The sequence below is a fragment of the Limulus polyphemus genome, unplaced genomic scaffold (assembly GCF_000517525.1).
Source record: "Limulus polyphemus unplaced genomic scaffold, Limulus_polyphemus-2.1.2 Scaffold433, whole genome shotgun sequence".
NCBI classification, from domain to species: Eukaryota; Metazoa; Arthropoda; class Merostomata; order Xiphosura; family Limulidae; genus Limulus; species Limulus polyphemus.
In genome coordinates, this window is record NW_013666043.1 from 1 (window position 1) to 8,830 (window position 8,830).

The 8,830-nt window shown below is 31.5% G+C and overlaps 1 protein-coding gene across 2 annotated transcripts in view; it reads left to right on the forward strand.

Annotated features, from left to right (window-relative positions):
* The first annotated feature begins 689 nt into the window (after positions 1-689).
* The window catches only part of LOC106458235 (protein tyrosine phosphatase type IVA 2-like), a 31,305-nt gene continuing 23,164 nt past the window's right edge, over positions 690-8,830 (forward strand). For both annotated transcript variants that reach the window (XM_013917710.2, XM_013917713.2), the window contains exon 1: positions 690-806. The gene's annotated coding sequence lies outside the window, so the exon portion shown is untranslated. The remainder of the gene's footprint in view (positions 807-8,830) is intronic.

The following is an 8,830-nucleotide window of genomic DNA, read 5'->3' on the forward strand; positions in this document are numbered from 1 at the left end:
AAGTTACGGAAAGTTAATTAACAAACGGAGACGTAACACAAGCATGAAGTGAGAGGGCTCATTCGCTCCATTTGTGTACTACTTTGTTTCATTTCTGCTTTGCTCTTACACGATATTTTAAGAAAGAAATATAGCTTCTCTTCCAAGTTTCTTGCCGCCGTAAATATTTATTGCATTGTCCATGGAACCTTTCTCTCCTGAGAAGCTTATAGTCTACTGAAAAGTAACGCGATGGTTTCAAGCCCATCTGCAAAGAAGCGTAAAAGCGTCCCCTCTCATCCTGTTCCGTTTCAAGCACTGGGGAGGTGGGAGAGGGACCCCCAGAATTATCACCCTGTTACGAAGTCTTTTGGTAAAGGTGTTTAACCGAAACATAAGACAAACATTATGGAATGGAAAAAGGTCTTACTTAATTTTAATATCTATGCCCAAACATTTATATCCACTGATGCAGCACTACTTTTTTTCATAATTAAGCTATTTTTCATTGTGAGATTAATTAAACTTCGAAGAAATAAATCTATCTATTTATTTCTCTATCTATATTTAGGTGTCTATCTATAGATATTTCTACTTTATGGTAATTAGCAGAGAAAAGATAATTATGTATAACTATAAAATCAAAAATAAAATAGTAGCCTTTTCTAAAATATTTGTAATTTGAACAGTGGAGTTCTACGTTCTTCGTTAGTCGTCCGTGTTTCGCAACTGAATTATATTTAAGTAAAAGTTGATATCGCTCCACGGAATTGAGGTTGACATTGTGTTTCAGGGAAATTTATATTTCAATGAGCAGTACAAACGACGTAAGAACTTTTATATGTGTATATTATTTGGAATGTTCTTCATTTAATTTAGATAATTTTAGACTAAATGAATAAATGATTAATTAATACGTAATCGAAATTATAGACTAGTTTTATATTTTTTTCTTAGCACACATTTAACTTCGGTCGTATGACTATGACTGAGTACGAACGAGTCTATGACTATAGACTGAAGTGTATGACTAGTATGAGACAGACAACTGCTACTGCTAGTTGTACTTGTAAGTTTTACTACAACTTACTAGTTGTAGTAAAGTGGCTTAGACTGTAATGTAGGCCTAATTCTCGAGTTTATCGTGTTCGATAGGGTTAACAACTGCTGTCTGTAACAGTAAACATGCATAGCACAATATATATAATATAGTACTTTTAAAGGCTATAGTTCATATGGTTACTTAAAACGAAATATTTTAATTTGGTGTGTTTTTACAAATTCCAGCCACAAAACGTGAAAAACCATAAAATACCGATAACAGTAACACTAACAGTAGCAGTCAATTTAAAGTTGCAGTAAATTGCAAATGCAGTTTGCACTTACACTTAAGTTACAAGTTACAGCAAGTTCAATAACCTTAAATTAACTTTTTGTTGAATACCAGTGCACCATACATCATCATTACATGTAACTTTATTCGTAATATAATATAAATTATTCCTAATGATTACTTGTTTGACCAGATAATGGCTTTCTTGGGGTTTCCCCTTGTCTGACTGTAGCTTATGCTATTTGTTGTTGTTAGTTGTTAGAGCATTAAGTTACATCTTAATAAAGTTTTTGACCTTGGGTTGAAAGGTGAGAAATATCTGAAAAAATTTCAGTGGAAAAGTTAATACATTTGCTACACAGAAAGGTAATATTCTGTGCTTTTAAAATTGAAACCTAACCTCATACTTCTATTATTTTGAAAGCTAACTAACAAAGTTTACAATTTTCTTGGACAGCCAGCATGGTTTTCAGTATCTACTGGAAAAAATTATATATCCCAAGATTCTTTTTATCATCTTTGAAGATGTCGCTGCTTATATTGATGAGGGTAAATATGTGAATTTGGCATGCCTAGATTTTCAGACAGCTTCTGACAAAGTGTCACCTAAAAGACTAGTAAAGAAAATAATCTCCTTGGGTGTGGGGAATGCAGTAAGCACAGTGGATTAAAGTGTAGTAAGAGGAAAGGAAGAAAAATATATTGATAAACACATTTTTCAAGAATGCTTATGACATTAAAGTTTTGATTTTAAAATTGGCTACAAGAGGAATACTGTTATATTTAATTATGTTAAGTACATGTTAGATACCTTAAACTATAATTAGGGGGTTTTGGTGATTTTTAAGTAATGAAAATAAAAAAAAATCCACACCATTGGATTCTACAGTCAAAAATAAGTAGATTTACACTGTAAGTTTAATTATATAGTTAATTAATAAAAAATAGTTTAAAATTATACCTGTAAATTGACCATTCACACTATTTGACCTTTCCATTGGAATAATATTAACAAAATGTCTGATTTATATAAAATTATTGCTTTACCTGGTAACCTGAGACTGTTTGAAACCCATGTCAAGGCAAGATAAAATGTAGTACCAATAAAATCCATCAATTTCAAACTCGTACATATTATATTATATGGATAAATGAAATGAAATTAAAATGATCAAACCACCAAGTGTTAAAACTGAAGTATGAACTTAGCTGTATACCTTTGAAAGTATAGGAGAGATTTTATCATCACATTGGTTGTAAACTTAAAATACCATGATTGACAAATGCGTACCAGTAATAACCTCCATCTGTTCTATATCATGTCTTGATGTAATTGATAAATCGTTCATACCACTTTTATCACAGACTGTTGTAGCACACGTTCTTTTGCTCTAGCCACACCCGGCAACATGATATATAGCAAACTGTTGTCAGGACAACATATTGCCTGTTTACAGTGGACAATATGACAGAAAACAAGTTGTTCTCAAGCCAGCGTATAGTCTGTTTACAATCCTCATTCATCATTTTGTGACATGCTTTTGGTTTAATTTTGGTAGACACACCTATATATTGGTTTATTCATTATGTAATATGCACTACGAAGGTTATTGTATGGCTTTTTTTCTACAAATTTAATGACTTAAAAAGAATTATAAATAGCTTTAAAGTTTTGTTTGTGTGTCTTCAAATAGAAAATGCTTCTAGATCCAATGAAACCACACACACCAAAGTAGAGCATGAAGAGAGCTATCGTTTGATGTATCACTGATCCTTACTGACACCATTTTTTTGGTGTAACATTTGCTTGTTGCCAAATGGCGGAAGAAAGGTTTAGCAATGGTTGTGATTTTTTTAAAAGCTGATTTACAACTAGTGGGAGTACAGTTACCTTGAAATAGATCATGCTAGTTCAGTGTGTATTAGTACTGTAGATGTTTTTCATTTGTTGTTTGGTGTACAATAATTAGTATTTTGATTATGGGAGATTTATATATATTCACAACTGTGATTTTTCATTCACATACTTCCATGACCGGAAACTATAATTAACATCTAGAGGGAAATCAACGTGTTAGTTTTCTAGAAGAAAATAATTTTGGTGTTTTGGTCTATCAGTCTCATAAGCCTTCCACACAATGTGTTAGTCAGTGGTAGTGGGAAAGCAAACAGGATTTTGGGTTGTATCTATAAGAATAGTGAATACAAGTCAAAGGAGAAAAGAAGGTTATTGTTTCTTGGTACTGATCTCTGGTTAGGCCTAACTTAGATTATTGTGTTCATTCTTAATCACCTTACTTTAAGGAGGACATTGAATTATGTAAAAAATGAATACTTGGATAATTCCTTAGATGGAGGCTAGCATATAAGAACTGGTTAGTCTTTAAAATTATCTTCTCTCGACAAGAAGGTTAGGGGTGATCTGAAATGTTCAAAATTATAAAGGGGTATTGATAGGATTTTGTGTGTGTTTGTGTGTTTATTAGTAAGAGTTGTAGGGGTTGGGGACATAGATTTAAGGTTTAGCAGAGTAGAAGGTGTGTGAAAATTTAACAATTTTATATTTCAAATAGGATGGTCAGTGTCTGGGATAGAATGCATTCACATCTTCTTGATGCAACAAGATTGGGAGAGTTGAAAAAAGGGCTTACTGAGTACTTGGTGAGTCAGGGCTGGATATATACAGATATGTGTCGAAATGAATGGGATAGTTATGATGGGCCGAGGGGGGCCCCTTATCCCTCAAATGTTGTTATTCCAGAGGAACCTGAATAATATTCAGGTAACAAATCTATTAAAACTAACCAAATTGAGGGTTTATTTGAACCAGAAGAATGAGAAAGGATTCAGATAGCAACGTCAGAGGAGTATCTATGGATTTTCTGTAAACTCGTATCATGTACGAGTTATTTATCCGGGTGATTATTATATCTTTTCACTGTTAATTATATTGTTAGATATTGCCTGTTTATATTACTTATAAAATCTGGAACCTTGTCTATAATGTGTGGATATATTAAGAATGTGTCCTCACTGTATCTGAGCAAAATACTGAGATGGCTGCTTTGAGGAAATTAACTACAAAATGTTATAATTTTTTTTGTGCTTCTTAACAAGTTGACTAAGTGTTTCCTTGTGTTAGTTGTTGGGTTAGACTTGATCTTCTTATAGCTGTCAACTTCAAGTAGAATTTGGATTGTGTTGGTATGTTCTTTGCCTATAAATATTACAGCATTGCCATTGGCTGTAGGTAGAATTTTTATTGTGTTTTCTTTTGTTACATTCCTAAAAACAATTTTTATGTTAGGCTAGTGTTGTAGTAGAGTTTATGTTGCATGGATTTCTGGACTGCTGATTTTAGTTTGATTCAAGTTCTTTCTCTTTTTGTAAGTTTTAAGTTGCCTTCTGAGCTTCTGATTATATCTAAGGTAAATATTAAGCTGTTATTAGGGCAGAGTTTAGTCCTTTACTTAGTACAGTCTTTTCTGATTCTGTTGGTGGCATATACACTCGCATATAAATTTTTTACTGTGCATGTAGGTTTTACTGTAGAGATAGAGACATGTTGTTTTGAAAATAGATGAATGAATTTGGTTTCTTGGCATGAACCTTAATAAGTGGGTGTTTTTGTTGGTATAAATTTGTGTGATTACACTTAATCTTGAGTCTTTTTTGTCATTTGTAGTATATTTTCACATAGAGGCAGTTAATATTGTGCATTTAGTGTTTTATTTATGGGATGATATTTGATTCTATTTTTGAGTAGAAATTTATTAAATTTCTGATATAATTTTTTTATAACCGGGGTATCGTAGATAATTTATGTTAAGTTCATTAAGAATTACATTGTACTATTTAATTGATAGAGGAAGGTGAGATGGTTGTCTGTATTAGCTAACTGACAATTAAATCCATTATGAATTCTGGAACTTTATCAGGGCATTAAGTACTTAGGGTAAGGTTTTGGTTATTGGATACCAATTGTTGTCAAGGTTAACAACCCACATGAACAGCTAAATCTTATGACTAATAGCTACTGATTTTTTTATACATGTTGAAACTAGAAAGCAGCTGTGAACAGTAACTAAATCTGTGGAAGGAAAGGAAAGAACATTGCTCTAAAATCATTATTTCTGTTCAAGAAAACTCAGTTTTATGAAAATATTAAACAAGCTAAACATAAGCATTGTTGTTTTCTTTCATAATTTTTATGCCTGTATTCCATTTTGAGTGACTAACCTGATAGATCTTGAGCAGGATAGAGCTTAAGGAATATTTATTAAGCTACACCATAATTCATCTCAAAGGATTTTGATGAAAGAATTAAGTAACAGAAGAAAACATTTAATTTGATAAATTGGTCAATTATTGTCAACCAGTTAATCAGTAACTTTTTTTTTTCATATCACCACATCAGTATGGTACGAAAACATAACTCTGTGATTCTAGCAAATATCTCAAAATGTTTTCTAACAGGATGTGCTGAATGTAGATATTTAATTTTCATTAAAACACTTGTTTGATATACAAGTTGAATTACTGTTAGTTTTTGGCCTATAAACACTCAAGTCTTTATTGATTTTCATACAAATACTGTCCAACTTCATTAGGGTATATCTTGCAATTCTTTGTGGTTGCTGATTATAGTATAGTATTTCTCAACCTTTTTCACTGCAGTGCCCCTTTCAGCAAACAATGAGTACTCATGCCCCCTTCTAATAAATTTTTAGACCATTAAAATATTTTACTTGAATGAAAATTGTAAGGCAATAATAGTTGTTATGGTTTAATTTTAACAAATATAATTATGAAACCTTCAAAACATTTCTCTCCCCCCTCACACCCTTCAAAAAGTTTACTGCCCCCTGAATTTTAAGAATGCCCAATAGGGGTGGTACCGCCCAGGTTGGGAAACTGTTCTGGTATGTAGCATTGAGGGTATAGATTTTCCCACAACACTTGTGACTTAGTATGGTTTTTGTCTTGATGTCTATTTATAGGAAAAATTTTTAACACTAACCTTAATCTTACAAATTTTTACAGAATCACACAAGCTGCAGTATTGACTGTATCTTTTCTGTACCTAAATGCAAAATAAAAACAAATTTGTGAAGCTACCAGAATATTCTCAAGATCTAGGCTTAGTCACAGAAGTAATCTACATGTTCTTAGCTGTTAGTTGTTGACATATTGGTTGCTAGTGTCATCTAGTCAGTACAGTGAAAACTATGTACAAAAATAATTCAAGTTACTCTTGTCAGATACCAGAGTTGTGCACCAAATGTTTGTTAGTGGTAAGTGGTGAGCATTTATGCAACTGAGAGCTGATTGTTGATATCTGTTGAAGGTAGGCCTTGCTTTGTCATATGCTTGGTTACTTAGGAGAGTAGTTTATGGCATTTCTACTGGTTAACTTTTATTGCATAGTTCACCTCTGAGTGGGTGAAAAAAATGTAATTAAAAATGGTATTATTACTGAATAAGTCACTATTTAAACCTCACTGAGAATATACCAATAATTAAATATTGTTTCATGAAATCATTCATTTACCCTAGAAGTGAGTAAAATTCAGGTTTTTAATAATAGTTGATTCAAGACTGCTGGCAATGAGAGAATCCATCATCATTATATATGTATGTTTATGAACATACAAAACTGTACATGTGTTGGTGAATTAATTTATCTTATTTAGATGAAATGGGAGGTGGGGTTGATTGGGAAAAAAAAGTGCTTGGTTCTTCGCTTGTAACAATCTGAAACACATTTTGAGATAGGAAATTCTACTTTTATTTTGTTACGGTTTTGTTTACCATTCATTTCTTGTTCCTTATATCATTTAGTTCAATTAAAAATTTTTATTTTAGTTATATTAAAACACAAACTTGCCTTCTAGCTAGAGCACATTGAATTTGAGTACGTTTATATTGTGAAAATGACACAAGCGTCCCCCTACTGATGATGTACAGATATTAATGTTGTGAAAGATTATCTAAATTAGCTATTCACATGAGATGTGACTTCGTGGTTTAACCATTAAATAAAAACCCTGCCTTGAGCTTAAACAGACTCAGTAATGTGTTTTAACTTTTATCTCATGAACTTCTACTAATCTGAATCTGTTTAAGCTCACAGTAATGTGTTTTAACTTTTATCTCATGAACTCAGATTAGCAGATGAGCTTAAACAGATGAGTTCATGAGATAAAAGTTAAAACAAATTACTGCAGATTGTTACTCTATATTGTTATTGATCTTGAAGTGGTTTGATTTTGGAATATTGTTTCTTTTTTTTAGTATTAGGTTTTTTCTTCTTCTGGCTCTTTTTCCTAATTCCTTTGTTTATTTAGATGATTAATAACATTGATATTTATATGGTGTTGTTCATTAACATTTGTATCAAATCCTTTGGGCATGTATTTATAAACTGTAAAGGATAAACTTTGTATTCCAGTTGTTTGAAAGTTTTTATTTTATTTATGTGGTTGTTAAGTTTAATAAATCAATTTTTTGTTCAACCCTTGTTTTAGTGGTGGTTTGTTTTGGTACATTACAAGATGCTAAACAGTCTCTTCTGACTGAAGTTTTATTAACCCAGGAACATATGGTCACTAGTGTCTTAAGATGAAAGCTTTACCAAGAAGATAAATATCCACCTAGTTCATTACAACAGACAAAGTTTGACAAATATGTCTTTCTAATGATTAAAATAGTCATGAATGTCACCTTTCCATAAGTATATCTGTATTCAGTTATATTCACATAATATTGTTCTAAATTTCTATGCAGTCTTTGCATATAGTTATATTATTGCTGTTGACTGGGTGTCTCAGGGTCATAAATGTGCTAATCCTTTTTCACAGTTAAGAAAACTTACTGCAACCTTTGTTCTTAAGTTATAAACTAGCATATATATATATGCATTTCTATTTGGAATTCTTGGAAGGTATACTATTCAAACAGGCAGAGCAGAAACCTGTACAACTGACATGGCTTAGGATTGTATGTAAACCATTGGTTAAAATATATAACTGAGGACTTGTGGGATACCTTACTAAGGCTTTATTTTGCCTGAATATACAAGTTGGGTATTTTCAGAGTTTTGCTTCTTAAATTTGACTCTTGCTTTCTCATTCCCAGTAGCCAAACAATAATCATACTGAAACCTGGCTAGTTCTGATAACATTACTATGTTGTCAGTAAAGAATCGTATGTTTCAGAGTACACTTGTTTGTCTTTACTATCTGTGTTCAATGTATTCTTTTCATAATTTTATATGTGGAATATTGTTTTTTTTTATGAACATCAGTGAACCTAAATACCACATCTTGAGTGTGCAGGCAATTTGATTTTTATAGTTCATTGCTTAAGGGGGAAAAAATAAAATATATTGTCAATTGTTATATTTGGATCATTGTTAACTATTATTATTATTATTTATGAAAAGTTAACAGTGATCCAAATATAACATTTGACAATATATTTGGATCATTGTTAACTTTTCATAAATAATAATAATAA